Source organism: Dermochelys coriacea, chromosome 7 (assembly GCF_009764565.3).
Source record: "Dermochelys coriacea isolate rDerCor1 chromosome 7, rDerCor1.pri.v4, whole genome shotgun sequence".
NCBI classification, from domain to species: domain Eukaryota; kingdom Metazoa; phylum Chordata; order Testudines; family Dermochelyidae; genus Dermochelys; species Dermochelys coriacea.
The window spans coordinates 125,345,970-125,361,078 of NC_050074.1; the positions used below are offsets into that span (position 1 = coordinate 125,345,970).

At 46.8% G+C, this 15,109-nt stretch overlaps 1 protein-coding gene across 2 annotated transcripts in view; it reads right to left on the reverse strand.

The window, feature by feature from the left end:
- Positions 1 to 7,899, reverse strand: part of ARMH3 (armadillo like helical domain containing 3) — a 184,143-nt gene extending 176,244 nt beyond the window's left edge. The window contains exon 1 of one of the 2 annotated variants that reach the window (XM_038409086.2): positions 7,778 to 7,899. The gene's annotated coding sequence lies outside the window, so the exon portion shown is untranslated. Of the gene's footprint in view, positions 1 to 377; positions 397 to 7,777 lie in introns of those variants that run through there. The other variant, XM_038409087.2, reaches the window with a different exon arrangement.
- Positions 7,900 to 15,109: the final 7,210 nt, after the last annotated feature.

The window sequence follows — 15,109 nt, forward strand, 5'->3', positions numbered from 1 at the left end:
ACACAACATTTTGATTACAAAACCAGAACTGACATGTCACATATTAAATGGATTAAAAACTGGCTGACAGGTCTCAAAAAGTAACTAAACAGGGAACCATCATTGAGCAGGTGTGTTTCCAGTGGGATCTCATGGGAATCGGTTCTTGGCCCAACTCTATTTAACATGTTTATCTATGACTGCGGGGGGAACTTTAAATCATCACGCATCAAGTTTGCAGACAGCACAAAAATTGGGAGAGTGGTAAATAATGAAGAGAACAGGCCACTGATTCAGAGCTATCTGGAGTGTTTGGGAAACTGGGGTGCAAGCAAACAACATGTTTTAATATGGCTGCATGTCTACATCTAGGAACAAAGAATGTAGGCCACACTTACAGGACGGGAGACTCTATCCAGCGAAGCAGTGACTCTGAAAAAAGATTTTGGGGTCCTGGTGGAGAATCAGCGGAACATGAGCTCCCAGTGTGATGCTGTGGCCAAAAGAGCTAATGTGATCCTGGGATGCATAAACAGGAGAATCTCAGGTAGGAGCAGAGGTTATTTTACCTCTATTTGTCACTGGTGCAACTGCTGCTGGGATCCTGTGTCCAGTTCTTATGCCCACAGTGCAAGAAGGATGTTGATAAACTGGAGAGGGGTCAGAGAAGAGCCAAGAGAATGATTAAAGAATTAGAAAACATACTTTACAGTGACTGATCTCTTTGAGTCTATCTATTTAGCTTAACAAAGAGAAGATTAAGGGGTGACATGCTTACAATCTATAAGAATCAACATGCGGAACAAATATTTACTAATGGGCTCTACAGTCTAGCAGAGAAAGGTCTAATATGATCCAATGGCTGAAAATTGAAGCTAAACAAATTCAGACTGGAAATAAGGCGTATATTTTTAAGTGACAGTAATTAATCATCGGAACAATTTACCAAGGGTCAGCGATGGAGAATCCACCATGACAATTTTTAAAATCAAGACTGGATGTTTTTCTAACAGATCTGCTCTACAAATTATTGTGGGGAAGTTTTATGGCCTGAGCTATGCAGGAGGTCGAACTAGATGATCACAGTGGTCCCTTCTGGCCTTGGAATCAATCAATCCCATTGCCTTCAGTGGGTCTGCACAGGTGTAGCTGACTGGAATTCAATAACCAATTCTGTTGATGATACACAAGGAACAGAATGCCACTCATCTCGGTCTTAGCTGCATTGCCTCTGCAGGCTCACAGGAGTAAAAAGAAGATAAATGTATTTCTGTTGCTAACACCAGCGCATCTGGTGAGCAAGGTGGTGCCATTTTTACATAGATGCTTTTCAGAAGGGAACCATACTTCAGATGAAGATGGGATCTCTCCAAAAAGTCAGAAAGGAATTTTAACCTGGTGTCTTGGCTGAGAGCAAGCATGAGAAATAAGTGCACTTAAAAAGCAGGCGTGCGATGGAAGTAACTTCCATACTAAGCATGTAATAAGCATGTACATCTTCAAAATATAGTACCGACACGAATACTGCTATGCAGATAGGCAGGTGGGGCCCTTTAGCCCAGGACAGCAACTTACCTAGGAGACGGAAAACTCCAATCTCAAACCCCCATCCATAGGTTAAATGAAGTTTGGTGCTGAGCAGTGACACACCAATACCTCCTGTTGGTGTTTCAGAAGGTCTACAGCAAGAAGATGGGGGAGAGAGTGGGCATGTATTTAGCATAACTGGGGAAAGGCCCCGTGCGCTGCACGTCAGGGACGCCGTACGCTCTTGCCAGTGCACACTAGCTGAGGAAATATGGAGTGTCTGAAGATTTAACAACTATGATGAAGGACCTGTACAGTTCACCTCAAACAGTGATCCAAACCTGCTTTGGAATGATGACAAGTCCCACTGAGGTAAAAGCTGGACTGGACCAGGAGTTGACTGCAGTTTATCATACTGATGGACTATAACAGCAGGAAGACACCAATGGAAAAACGTGAGTAGCTGCTATATGGAGACAACATAGTAATAGACATCCTCAAAAGAAGTCAGAGGAAATAGGAAAGCTGGCCTGGGATGGAAATGAACATGACTAAGACTGAGGTCATCTGGGTCACTAGAGGTGGGAAACTGGACACAGATTTTAATGGAGGGAGATTAAACCTGGCTGACTGTGACCCAAGAACACTTAAATGCCTACTGGCAAGAGGGTTACAGGAATATCTTGATTCTAGTTTGTACATTCCAGTTCATCAAAGAACATCATGTGAGGTCTTAAATGGAAGTTGGGGTCACACTGGTCATTAATATTGTTGTGAAATGTATGTACAGCCACTATATAAGGCATTATGTTTAAAAACTAAATATATGGTTTTAAGTCTGTATCTAGGTAAATTCATGGAGGCTAAGTCCATTAATGGCTATCAGTTAGGATGGGTAAGGAATGGAGTCCCTATCCTCTGTTTGTCCAAGAGTGGAGATGGATGGCCGGAAAGAGATCACTAGATCATTACCTCTTAGGTTCACTCCCTCTGGGGCACCTGGCATTGGCCACTGTCGTCAGACAGAACACTCGGCTGGATGGATCTTTGGTCTGACCCAGTATGACCATTCTTATGTTCTTAAGGAAAAATAGGAATTCCTCCAAACAGGAGGTCAGATATGGATCCCTCGGTCAGAATGTAAATCAAGCGTTGTAAGCTAACACTACGGATGCATTTCCTCAGATCTGGTGCCAGTGGAGGGATTCTGCTCTTCTTCCACCTCTGGTTCAAAATCTGTACCTCACATCCCAGGCTCTATACCTTCCCCTCTGCCCTGGTTTCCCACCACAAGCCCTTTGTGCTCTATACTCTGCCAGCTTCAATCTTACTGAACCCTGCCATCTTCTCCAGCTCACATCCCTGCATCTTTCGAAAGCCTGCTTCCTATGCTTGGACTAGCAGGCCAGTCACACAGCAGGCTCTTGTCGGCTTCACTTTTTGCTATGGAAATTGAGAAAACCTTTTTCGGAGGGCAGCCAAAGCACAATGCCTGGGTGCTCAGCCTCCCTGCCAGCGCCAGGAGTTGAACAGCCCCCTGCTCTGCCTCCCCCCGAAAGTCCAGGAAGCTGGAGAGACACAGGACTTGCCATTATAGGCTCCATGCCCCTGAGCCAGGACTAGCCTAGGACTAGCTCCCAGGGTCTGCAGCTCAGGGTAGCCCCATCATGTGTACTGCATTTCCCAAAGATGCAGACCTTGGTAGCCCCCACAACTGCTAGGTGGAATTAACATTTTTGTCAGCTTCCTGTCTGCTCTTAGCCGCTATGAAACTGACAAGAACATCGATTTCATTCAGCAGCTCTCCAGCCAGAGAAGACTTCCTTTTGTGAACACTTCAGTGTTTCTGAAATGAAGTTGGGGGGGAATTCTAGTTCATGGGAAATTTCACTAAAGTTTGGATTCCCTCTCATTCACAACAAAACCAACTTTTGAAAATGTTACATTTCCTGCAAACCAGAAATCCTGCATTTTGGCTAACTCCACTTATAACCTTTATTTGTACTTTGTCTATTGGAATGAAAACTGCTCAGAACAGGATCTTGTCTTTCTACACATCTGTAAAATGCCCACCACACCAATAGCGCAAAGCCAACAATAAAAATAAAAAGAGGACCCCGCAAAGTTGGGGCTTATATGACAGCCGAGACTGTACTTCCAGCAGGAGTTGCCCAGATGTTTCCATGCCATATTCTACACAAAAAGCAAATCAACTTTATAGTTTGACTCGTTCACAAGAAAACATCTGAGCTGGTGTCTCACATATAGGCCTTGTCTACACTAGAAAATTTCCTATCCATTTTTCATCAGCGGTATAGCTGCAGCAGCATAAATGCTAGTATAGACTGGATGCATGGATTACCACCAATATATCATCTAACGCCCTCAAAGCTGTGGTAAAATGCCCATCTGGCCTAACCTGGAGTTCACACTATTGCTGAAAAACAAATCAACTAGTGTAGACACAGCTATACTTCCTCCCATCACACCCCATTACAGGAAGCACCGTTTAAAGAAAAATATTCCTACTAGACCCAGAAATTTAAGCCATTTCTTCCTGCACAACCGTTGTAAGATCCAGCCCTTCCTCTGTGTTAGAACAGATAAAATGCTCAGCAAAGCCCTCATCATCCCACACATTAACTGCTGCAGCCCCCTCCTCCTCCTCTCTGGACTTGGCAAATGTCACCCAGGCCCACCTCCATGCATTCAAAATGCTGCTGCAAAGATCATTTTCCTGCCTCTGCACCACAGCCACATTGTCCCACTCTTTGCATCCCTTCACCGGCTCCCCCTTCTCCAGTGCATCAGGCACTAAGTAGTGGTCTTTACTTTGCAGGACCCACACAGGCTATCACAGCCCAAGCTGTTACCTCTCACAGGCTATCAAGAGGACAACTCCCACCCCCTGATTGGGCAATGAAGTCAGTCTTGATTGTCTATTTGTCAAATTTCCCATGAGTACCTTTTGCTCTTTCTCCCACGCTGCCCCTTCTGTATGGAAGGAGCATCCATAAACATCTATAAACCCATTTCTTTGTCCTCTTTCAAATCCCTCCTTAAAACTGTCATCTGCCATGATGCCTACAACACCCTAAACAGTTGGGGTGCTGTGACTACTGCCGATCACCCTGATCTTAATCTTCTTATTGTGTGCTCCTTCCCTCCCTCCTTTGTTTGTTATATTCACACCATTGTCTCTTGCCTTATTGTAAAGACATTGGGAAAGGGACCATGTTTGTGTTCTATCTGTACAACATCTAGCATAATGGGGCCCTGATCCCTGACCGCCATAGGCCCTTAGGCACTATGGCAATACAGCCAACACACTATTCACAATACTGATCTTGTGAATAATCCAAGAAAGGAGGAACCAGTGATTAGAGGAAAACAGACTACATACTGTAAAACTAATATTTTATGCTAACCGAGTTTTAAGGAACCAGCCAGGGCCACATTAGAAGAAGCCACTGAGATGCTCTGGCACAGCTCCCTCTGCCAGCAACACCAGCACATATCTGGGACAGGTCACTTTTTTCCAAATACGGTATTACAAATACTACTGAATTACAGTGCTCATATTAAAACATTTCCATCCATGGAACATTTGCTATAGAATACTGCATAGCAAAAATCAATTGTTTTACAAGCTCCATGTAACTTGAGGGGGAATCTATCTATCATACTTTAAGATTCTGTCCGTACATCTATCAGGTGAATGACAAATATAAGAACAGCCGTAGTGGATCAGACCAAAGGTTCATCTAGCCCAGTATCCTGTCTTCCAACAGTGGTCAATAGAAGGTGCCCCAGAGGGAATGAACAGAACAGGGAATCATCAAGTTATCCATCCCCTGTCACTCATTCCCAGCTTCTGGCATACAGAGGCTAGGAACACCATCCCTGCCCATCTCGGCTAATAGTCATTGATGGACTATTCTCCATCAATTTATCTAGTTCTTTTTTGAACCCTGTTATAGTCTTGATCTTCACAACATCCTCTGGCAAAGAGTTCCACAGGTTGACTGTGCGTTGTGAGAAGAAATACTTCCTTTTGTTTGTTTTAAACCTGATGCCTATTAATTTCATTTGGTGACCCCAGTTCTTGTATTATGAGGAGTAAATAACGCCTCCTTATTTACTTTCTCCACACCAGTCATGATTTTATAGACCACAATTATATCCCCCGAGTCATCTCTTTTCCAAGCTGAAAAGCCCCAGTCTCATAAATCTCTCCTCATACGGAAGCCGTTCCATACCCCTAATCATTTGTTGCCCTTTTCTGAACCTTCTCCAATTCCAATATATCTTTTTTGAGATGGGGCACCACATCTGCACACACTATTCAAGGTGTGGGCCTACCGTGGATTTATATAGAGGCAATATGATATTTTCTGTCTTATTATCTGTCCCTTTCTTAATGATGCCCAACATTCTGTTCGCTTTTTTGACAGCCGCTGCACATTGAGTGGATGTTTTCAGAGAACTATCCACAATGACTCCAAGATCTTTCTTGAGTGGTAACAGCTAACTTTAGACCCATCCTTTTATATGTACAGTTGGGATGATATTTTCCAATATGCATTACTTTGCATTTATCAACACTGAATTTCATCTGCCATTTTGTTTCCCAGTCACCCAGGTTTGTGAGATCCCTTTGTAGCTCTTCGCAGTCTGCCTGGGACTTAACTACCTTGAGTAGTTTTGTACCATCTACAAATTTTGCCACCTCACTGTTTACTCCTGTTTTCAGGTCATTCATGAATATGTTTAATAGGACTGGACCCAGTACAGATCCCTGGGGCAGGGGTTCTAACCTTTTTCTTGCTGAGGCCACCCACTACATGCTATAAAAACACCAAGGCCCAGTGGGCAAAGCAGGGAGCAAGGGGCTCCGGGATGGAGAGGGGCATGAGTTCCCTTTACAAAACACATGTTCACTCGTCCCCAACAAATTATGTTCATCTATGTGTCTGACAATTTTGTTCTTTACTACAGTTTCAGCCAGTTTGCCCAGTACTGAAGTCAGGCTTACTGGCCTGTAATAGTCAGGATCACCTCTGGAGCCCTTTTTAAAAATTGGCATTACATTAGCGATCCTCCAGTCATCTGGTACAGAACCTGATTTAAATGACAGGTTACAGACTACAGTTAGTAGTTCTGCAATTTCACATCTCAGTTCCTTCAGAACTCTTGAGTGAATCCCATCTGGTCCTGGTGACTTATTACTGTTTAGTTTATCAAGTTGTTCCAAAAGCTCCTCTAATGACACTTCAATCTGGGACAGTTCCTCAGATTTGTCACCTAATATCCTCAAATAACATCTACCAACGACAGTAGTGCACCCACAGGAATCCAACTGGGGTGAACCCTGGCTCCGGCAGCAACCAAAGAGGACGGTACTCTCCCGGGACCCAAATGGGGTGAACCCTCACACTCATGCAGTCCCACAGGAGAATACACCCACGGGGACCCTACTGTGATGGAGCTCCCAGGAATGGAGCTCTGTCCTGGCATGTCCAGTGCACAGCGTCATCGCCGCAGGAAGGGCGGGTCGCTCCGGCTCAGGCCGTGCTGGGCACCCAGAGCCAGTGACGGGCACAGACCCAGAGGGATGAGAGTTGTATCCAGGAGCCCCACCCACCACGGGGCAGAGCCCCCAGAACGCTCCTAACCACCCCCACCCCCACCCACGGGGCAGAGCCCTCAGACCCCTCCCAACCAACCACCCCCACCCCCACCCACGGGGCAGAGCCTCCAAACCCCTCCCAGCCAACCAACCAACCCCCCCCCGGGCAGAGCCCCCAGACCCCTCCCCCCAACCAACCAACCCCCCCCCCGGGCAGAGCCCCCAGACCCCTCCCCCCAACCAACCAACCCCCCCCCGGGCAGAGCCCCCAGACCCCTCCCAGCCAACCAACCAACGCCCCCCCCCAGGGCAGAGCCCCCAGACCCCTCCCCCCAACCAACCAACGCCCCCCCCAGGGCAGAGCCCCCAGACCCCTCCCCCCAACAACCAACGCCCCCCCAGGGCAGAGCCCCCAGACCCCTCCCCCCAACCAACCAACGCCCCCCCAGGGCAGAGCCCCCAGACCCCTCCCAGCCAACCGCCCCCCGCGGGCCCCCCAGTAGCAGACACCGCCTCCCCCCAGAGCTGCAGGGCCCCCGGCTGAGGGGCGGCCCTGGGGGGCGGGGCCCCCGCGGCGCCATGGCGACGGGGGTCCAGCGGGCGGGGGCGGGGCCGAAGAGGCGCCGGGACCCCCGCACGTACCTCAGAGAGAGCGGCTCACAATCCGCAACGCGCAGGCGCGACCTGCCTCACCGCCCCACTGCGCGTGCGCTCTGCGGGAGCCCTTCAGTCCCGCCCTCTCCCGCGTCCCGCCGGGTCCTAGCGCTCGTCTTTCTTGGGGGGAGCGGGGGTTAGCTGCCCCGCACCATTGCAACAGCAGCGCGGGGGCCGTCCTAGATACCCCAGGGGCCGCCCCTACTGCTGTCAGGCCAGGCGGGCACGGAGTAGGTTGGTGGTGAACCAGGAATGGAACCCAGGAGTCCTGGCTCCCAGCCCCCCTGCTCTAACCATTAGACTCCACTCCCCTCCCAGAGCCAGGGAGAGAACCCAGGAGTCCTGGCTCCCAGCCCCCTGCTCTAACCACTAAACCCCACTCCCCTCCAAGAGACAGCGCCCTGGACTCAAAAAGAACAGGAGGACTTGTGGCACCTTAGAGACTACCAAATTTATTTGAGCATACGCTTTCGTGAGCTACAGCTCACTTCATCGGATGCATTTGGTGGAAAATACAGTGGGGAGACTTATATACACAGAGAACATGAAACAATGGGTGTTACCATACACACTGTAATGAGAGTGATCAGGTAAGGTGAGCTATTACCAGAAGGAAAGCGGTGGGGGTGAGGGGGAAGGGGGAAACCTTTTGTAGTGATAATCAAGGTGGGCCATTTCCAGCAGTTGACAAGAACACCTGAGGAACAGTCGGGTGGGGGGGCATAAACATGGGGAAATGGTTTTACTTTGTGTAATGACCCATCCACTCCCAGTCGAAACAACAGACTGGACTTCTACATAGAGTGCTACCTCCGACGTGCATGGGCTGAAATTGTGGAAAAGCAGCATCACTTGCCCCATAACCTCAGCCGTGCAGAACACAGTGCCATCCACAGCCTCACAAACAACCCTGACATCATAATCAAAAAGGCTGACAAAGGAGGTGCTGTTGTCATCATGAAAAGATTGGAATATGAACAATAGGCTGCTAGGCAGCTCTCCAACACCACTTTCTACAAGCCATTACCCTCTGATCCCACTGAGGGTTACCAAAAGAAACTACACCATTTCCTCAAGAAACTCCCTGAAAAAGCACAAGAACAAATCCGCACAGACACACTCCTGGAACCCCGACTGGGGTATTCTATCTGCTACCCAAGATCCATAAACCTGGAAATCCTGGACGCCCCATCATCTCAGGCATTGGCACCCTGACAGCAGGATTGTCTGGCTATGTAGACTCCCTCCTCAGGCCCTACGCTACCAACACTCCCAGCTATCTTTGAGACACCACTGACTTCCTGAGGAAACTACAGTCCATCCGTGATCTTCCTGAAAACACCATCCTAGCCACTATGGATGTAGAAGCCCTCTACACCAACACTCCACACAAAGATGGACTACAAGCCGTCAGGAACAGTATCCCTGATGATGTCATGGCAAACCTGGTTTGGCTGAACTTTGTGACTTTGTCCTCACCCATAACTACTTCACATTTGGGGACAATGTATACCTTCAAATCAGCGGCACTGCGATGCGTACCTGCATGGCCCCACAGTATGCCAACATTTTTATGGCTGACTTAGAACAACGCTTCCTCAGCTCTCGTCTCCTAATGCCCCTACTCTACTTGCGCTACATTGATGACATCTTCATCATCTGGACCCATGGAAAAGAAGCCCTTGAGGAATTCCACCATGATTTCAACAATTTCCATCCCACCATCAACCTCAGCCCGGACCAGTCCACACAAAAGATCCACTTCCTGGACACTACGGTGCTAATAAGCGATGGTCACATAAACACCACCCTATATCGGAAACCTACTGACCGCTATTCCTACCTACATGCCTCCAGCTTTCATCCAGACCACACCACACGATCCATTGTCTACAGCCAAGCTCTACGATATAACCGCATTTGCTCCAACCCCTCAGACAGAGACAAACACCTACAAACACCTATCAAGAATTCTTACCACTACAATACCCACCTGCTGAAGTGAAGAAACAGATTGACAGAGCCAGAAGAGTACCCAGAAGTCACCTACTACAGGACAGGCCCAACAAAGAAAATAACAGAAAGCCACTAGCCATCACCTTCAGCCCCCAAAAACCTCTCCAACGCATCGTCAAAGATCTACAACCTATCCTGAAGAACGACCCATCACTCTCACAGATCTTGGGAGACAGGCCAGTCCTTGCTTACAGACAGCCCCCCAACCTGAAACAAATACTCACCAGCAACCACACACCACTCAACAGAACCACTAACCCAGGAACCTATCCTTGCAACAAAGCCCGTTGCCAATTGTGTCCACATATCTATTCAGGGGACACCATCATAGGGCCTAATCACATCAGCCACACTATCAGAGGCTCGTTCACCTGCGCATCTACCAATGTGATATATGCCATCATGTGCCCCTCTGCCATGTACATTGGCCAAACTGGACAGTCTCTACGTAAAAGAATAAATGGACACAAATCAGACGTCAAGAATTATAACATTCAAAAACCAGTCGGAGAACACTTCAATCTCTCTGGTTACTCGATTACAGACCTAAAAGTGGCAATTCTTCAACAAAAAAATTTCAAAAACAGACTCCAAGGAGAGACTGCTGAATTGGAATTAATTTGCAAACTGGATACAATTAACTTAGGCTTGAATAAAGACTGGGAGTGGATGGGTCATTACACAAAGTAAAACTATTTCCCCATGTTTATTCCCCTCCCACACCCAACCGTTCCTCAGAGGTTCTTGTCAACTGCTGGAAATGGCCCACCTTAATTATCACTACAAAAGGTTCCCCCCCTTCCTCCCCCCCCCCCCGCTCTCCTGCTAGTAATAGCTCACTTTACCTGATCACTCTCATTACAGTGTGTATGGTAGCACCCATTGTTTCATGTTCTCGGTGTATATAAATCTCCCCACTATATTTTCCACTGCATGCATCCGATGAAGTGAGCTGTAGCTCACCAAAGCTTATGCTCCAATAAATCTGTTCGTCTCTAAGGTGCCACAAGTCCTCCTGTTTTTTTTGCGGATATAGACTAACACGGCTGCTGCTCTGAAGCCCAGGATGCCTGACTCAATGCAGACCCTGTAGCAGGATCTGGGGCATAGTCAGAATTTCTGTAATTTCTCAAGCCAGTGCACAATCTGTCAGCACGTCTACTGCAACACGGTGCAAGACTCAGCACTGAGCCGCAAACGTTCACACAGGCAGCGGTCCCTGCCCTGCAGCCAGGCTAGGGGGTAGCAACCAGCCATGCAGTTCACAGGAGTTAATGACAGGTTTCAGAGTAGCAGCCGTGTTAGTCTGTATTCGCAAAAAGAAAAGGAGTACTTGTGGCACCTTAGAGACTAACAAATTTATTAGAGCATAAGCTTTCGTGAGCTACAGCTCACTTCATCGGATGCATCCGATGAAGTGAGCTGTAGCTCACGAAAGCTTATGCTCTAATAAATTTGTTAGTCTCTAAGGTGCCATAAGTACTCCTTTTCTTTTTACAGGAGTTAATGATGCAGTAATAAGAGAGGTTTCAGAATAGCAGCCGTGTTAGTCTGTATTCCCAAAAAGAAAAGGAGTACTAAGAGAGCGTCCTATCCCCTGTCTCTCTCCCCACCCCCATAAGGTATACTGGGCACTAAGAATAGTTTAAAAAAAATCAACAGCCTGAGGCAGAAACCTGAAGTCAATGGGAGAATGAAGCCACGCTGGGGACAGTTAAGGCCCAGAGGCCGCAGGTAAGGTCAGAAAGATCTGGGTCACCACCACTTCCTTCATGGCTCAGGGGATGAGACTCCAGAATTCCTTCTTCCCACTCAATAGCAGGTTTACAGGAACTCTCCACCTCGCTCCTGGCAGACTGGCTGCCCGTCTGAGATCACAGCTGATTCATTCCTTGAATGACACAGGGTGGGTTGTGTTGAAATGCCAAGCCAGTCTCCTCCTTCCCTGAGAACTGCTAGGGGAAGGAGAGTACATGCCAAAGGAATGCAGCCATTTGGTGACCATCCCAAATTTTGCAAGCAAAGGGTGGCAGAAAAGGAACCAGAAATTTCCCTACACCCCCCCATGAGAGTGTTTTCTCCCCCTGAATTTCCTCAGCCCCTCTTCCCCCCAATTTTGTGAACTAGTTACACACAGTGTTGCCAGTTTAGTGATTGTTTGGAAATGTGAATTGAAATTGAAACATTTAATACACACTTTAAAAGCATATACAGTGTATGATAAAATATGTGTATCTGAAAAAGTATCATAGATTTGAAAAGTAGGAACGTAGACTAGCTTCCTTGTACAGCTGTTTATGACAATGTCAGTGCATTCATTTCGGTGATGTTGGCCAACCTAGTAATTTCAAATGATGATTTGTAAGCAAAGTCTAATGAGCTCTCCCTAACAGCTAGTGATGAGCTGGGAGTAGGGGGGAAAAGTTTCAGGACCAGATTGTATTTACATTCACACCTAATCTACCTAGGTATCCAGCAAACAGAGCTGCCTTGCCCAAGTGATAGATTTTGGCTGGGGTTGGGTAATGAAATGTTGTTATTCTTATTGTAGGAGTAAAGGGCAGTAGAACCGTACTTAGCCTCTGCGGATTGAGGGCATGGAGAGGGAGGGTGGGGACAGGTGTTTTGCTTGATGGTCTGCCTGAGGCACAAGTACGATTAGACCTGCCCCTCTCCACTGTTTAAAGACAGAGCTGATTAGGCTCCATAGAGAGTCTTTTTGTTCTGTTAAGTGACCTCTACAGCTAAAATCACTGATAATCAGGTCTAAGTGCTTAGACCTGTTGTGGGACAGTGTTTCTGTGAAAGAGACAGTCCAGTCTGCACTAGCAGCGAGGTTCCCCCACTGAGAGCTCAGCTGAAATCACGGAGAGCTGGTGGAACCTCAAGAGACCCATTGGCAGAGGTCACAGTGGCAGGTGGCAGCCGAAGGTGACGGTGCAGGGCCATTGGCAACAGAGCAATGGAGTGAACGGTGGCACAACGAACAACAGTGGCCAGAGCGAACAGTGAGCAGCTGGAGGAACGAGAAAGGTGCCTTCTTGCCCCCCACCTGGGAGATGAATTCAGGTGAAAGCACCTCTGAACTCTGAAGTCTCCACTGACCAAGGACAACACCGGTGAGTGTTAATGAGGCTGTTAAGAATGCTGGAGACACAACACGGTTCATGCGAACAAACATGGCTGTGGCATCCTACTTTCTATTTAGGTAAGAGATACCACAAACTGGCAAACTGGAGGCCAATGCTAAGTGCATTGTCACTTGTTCATCCTGAAGTTGAACACTGGTTCTGAACAAGACCAGCAAATGCTCACTATCTTTCTGCAAGAAACTCAACTGACTGGCTAGATGCATGTGGTGCAACAGTGAAAGGCTCAGCAGTTGAAAAAGTGAAGACCTCTCAGTGAGCTGTAGCTCACGAAAGCTTATGCTTTAATAAATTTGTTAGTCTCTAAGGTGCCACAAGTCCTCCTTTTCTTTTTGCGAATACAGACTAACACAGCTGCTACTCTGAAACTTATTAAATCATTGTGTACGTTATCTTGATGTCAGTGGTAGGCCAATAGATGCATTTGTAGATGTTCAAGTTATAGAGGACAGATTGGCTGCATCTGTGACAACCCACATCTTAGAAGAGTTAATGTTTGTCAGTTGGACCCCAAACAGATGGCTGCTTGTGCATTTGATGGAGCTGCAAACTTCTCTGGAAGACATGGTGGAACACAAGCTTTGCTCAGAGAAAAGTGTAACCCTAGTCTCTCCTATATACACTTCAGAGGCCATCTACTCCAACTAGCGCTAGTACGAGCTGCAGACTCTTCAAAAGACATTTAAAAAGCTATAAATTTAATGTCTTCATTATATTCTTTTTTCAGCAAGAGTCCAAAAAGACTGAATATTTTGGAAAATATAGAAAGTACACTGGGACTGAAGTTCAAATTAGTTTAACCTGGGAAAACCCTCTGGCCTTCTCATGAGCAATCCTTGGCTGTTGTCTTAAAATTACTCCAGCCATTATTACTGGCTTTGGAAAGTATCTACCAAGATGTGAGGGATCTAAGTAATGAGGCTGGTGGATTACTTTTGCTACTAACTTCACAGAAGACTATCGCCATTCTCTCTCTTGTAAGTCTACCGTTGAAACCACTTGGGTCATTAAACAATGCTATCCAGGCATCTGCTACAACAGAAGTAGATCTTTGTCCAGCAATAGAAGCTTCATTTGGATCAATCAGAAAGCTCTCCATTGAAAAAGTACTGGAAGAAGCAAAGACTTCAGTCCAGAAGTTGACTAATGAAGGTATTTATATTGAATCCTTAAGTGAAGAGGACAAGAAAGTTTGTTTGTTTAAGACAACCAAAAAAGTACAGACTTGATTCTTAAAAGTCAACAACAGCAACTTCTAGATTCTACTCAACCTCTATGTAGCTTTTACAGATCCCTGTCTTATAAAACACCGACAGTTGAGTGGAGTGAGTCACTACCAGCCATGGGGCTGCCATGTGCTCAGGACAGAACAGAGAATTTGAACACACAGTGTTCATTCACACGATGAATGAATGAAGATTTGACTTCAACTTCTTTTTTATCATCACAAGGGGCTCGACCCGATCTTTATGCTGTGTTTCCTGGGCTGAAAGAAGTAGGAATTCATCTCTTGCTACTTCCAGTCACAACAGCTACAGTTGAGCGTTCTTTTTCATCATAGAATAGAATTTTGTGTTCTGAAAGGAGTCGCCTTCTGCCTGATCATGTGAATGAAGTAATGAGCATATCAGTTGAAGGAATGGAAGTACCGGTCACAGGAGAAGCCACCAAAGATGAATGCATTGCATTCAAGAAGTTCATTAACAGAGTTGTGGAAAATTATAACAAGAAACCAAGAAGGATGTAGATGTCATGCTTCATAGAAGGCTTGAATAGCCAACTTTAATTTGTGTGATGATTTTAAAATCTAATAAAATGGTCATGAAATATTTTTCAGTTTTTACTATGGTGCCATACAGCCCACCTTCACCCTCAGGGTCTCACCCCTCATCAGCCCTGACCCCCCCCCACCTGCACCCCTAATTTCAATTCCTGGGGAAAACACTGAAAGGAACTCAAGAAGTGCTACAAATTCTTCCTCCTTAAGACAAAATTGCAGCCTTCAGAGGCTGTGTGCCCCAGCGTATCCTCCTTCTTGGTCCAAACTTAGGAACTGCTGGCCTGGATCAGACCCAGGGTCCATCTAGTCCAGTATCCTGTTTCTGGTAATGATGATCAGCACCAGATTCTTAGAGGAAGGTGCAGGAACCCACAA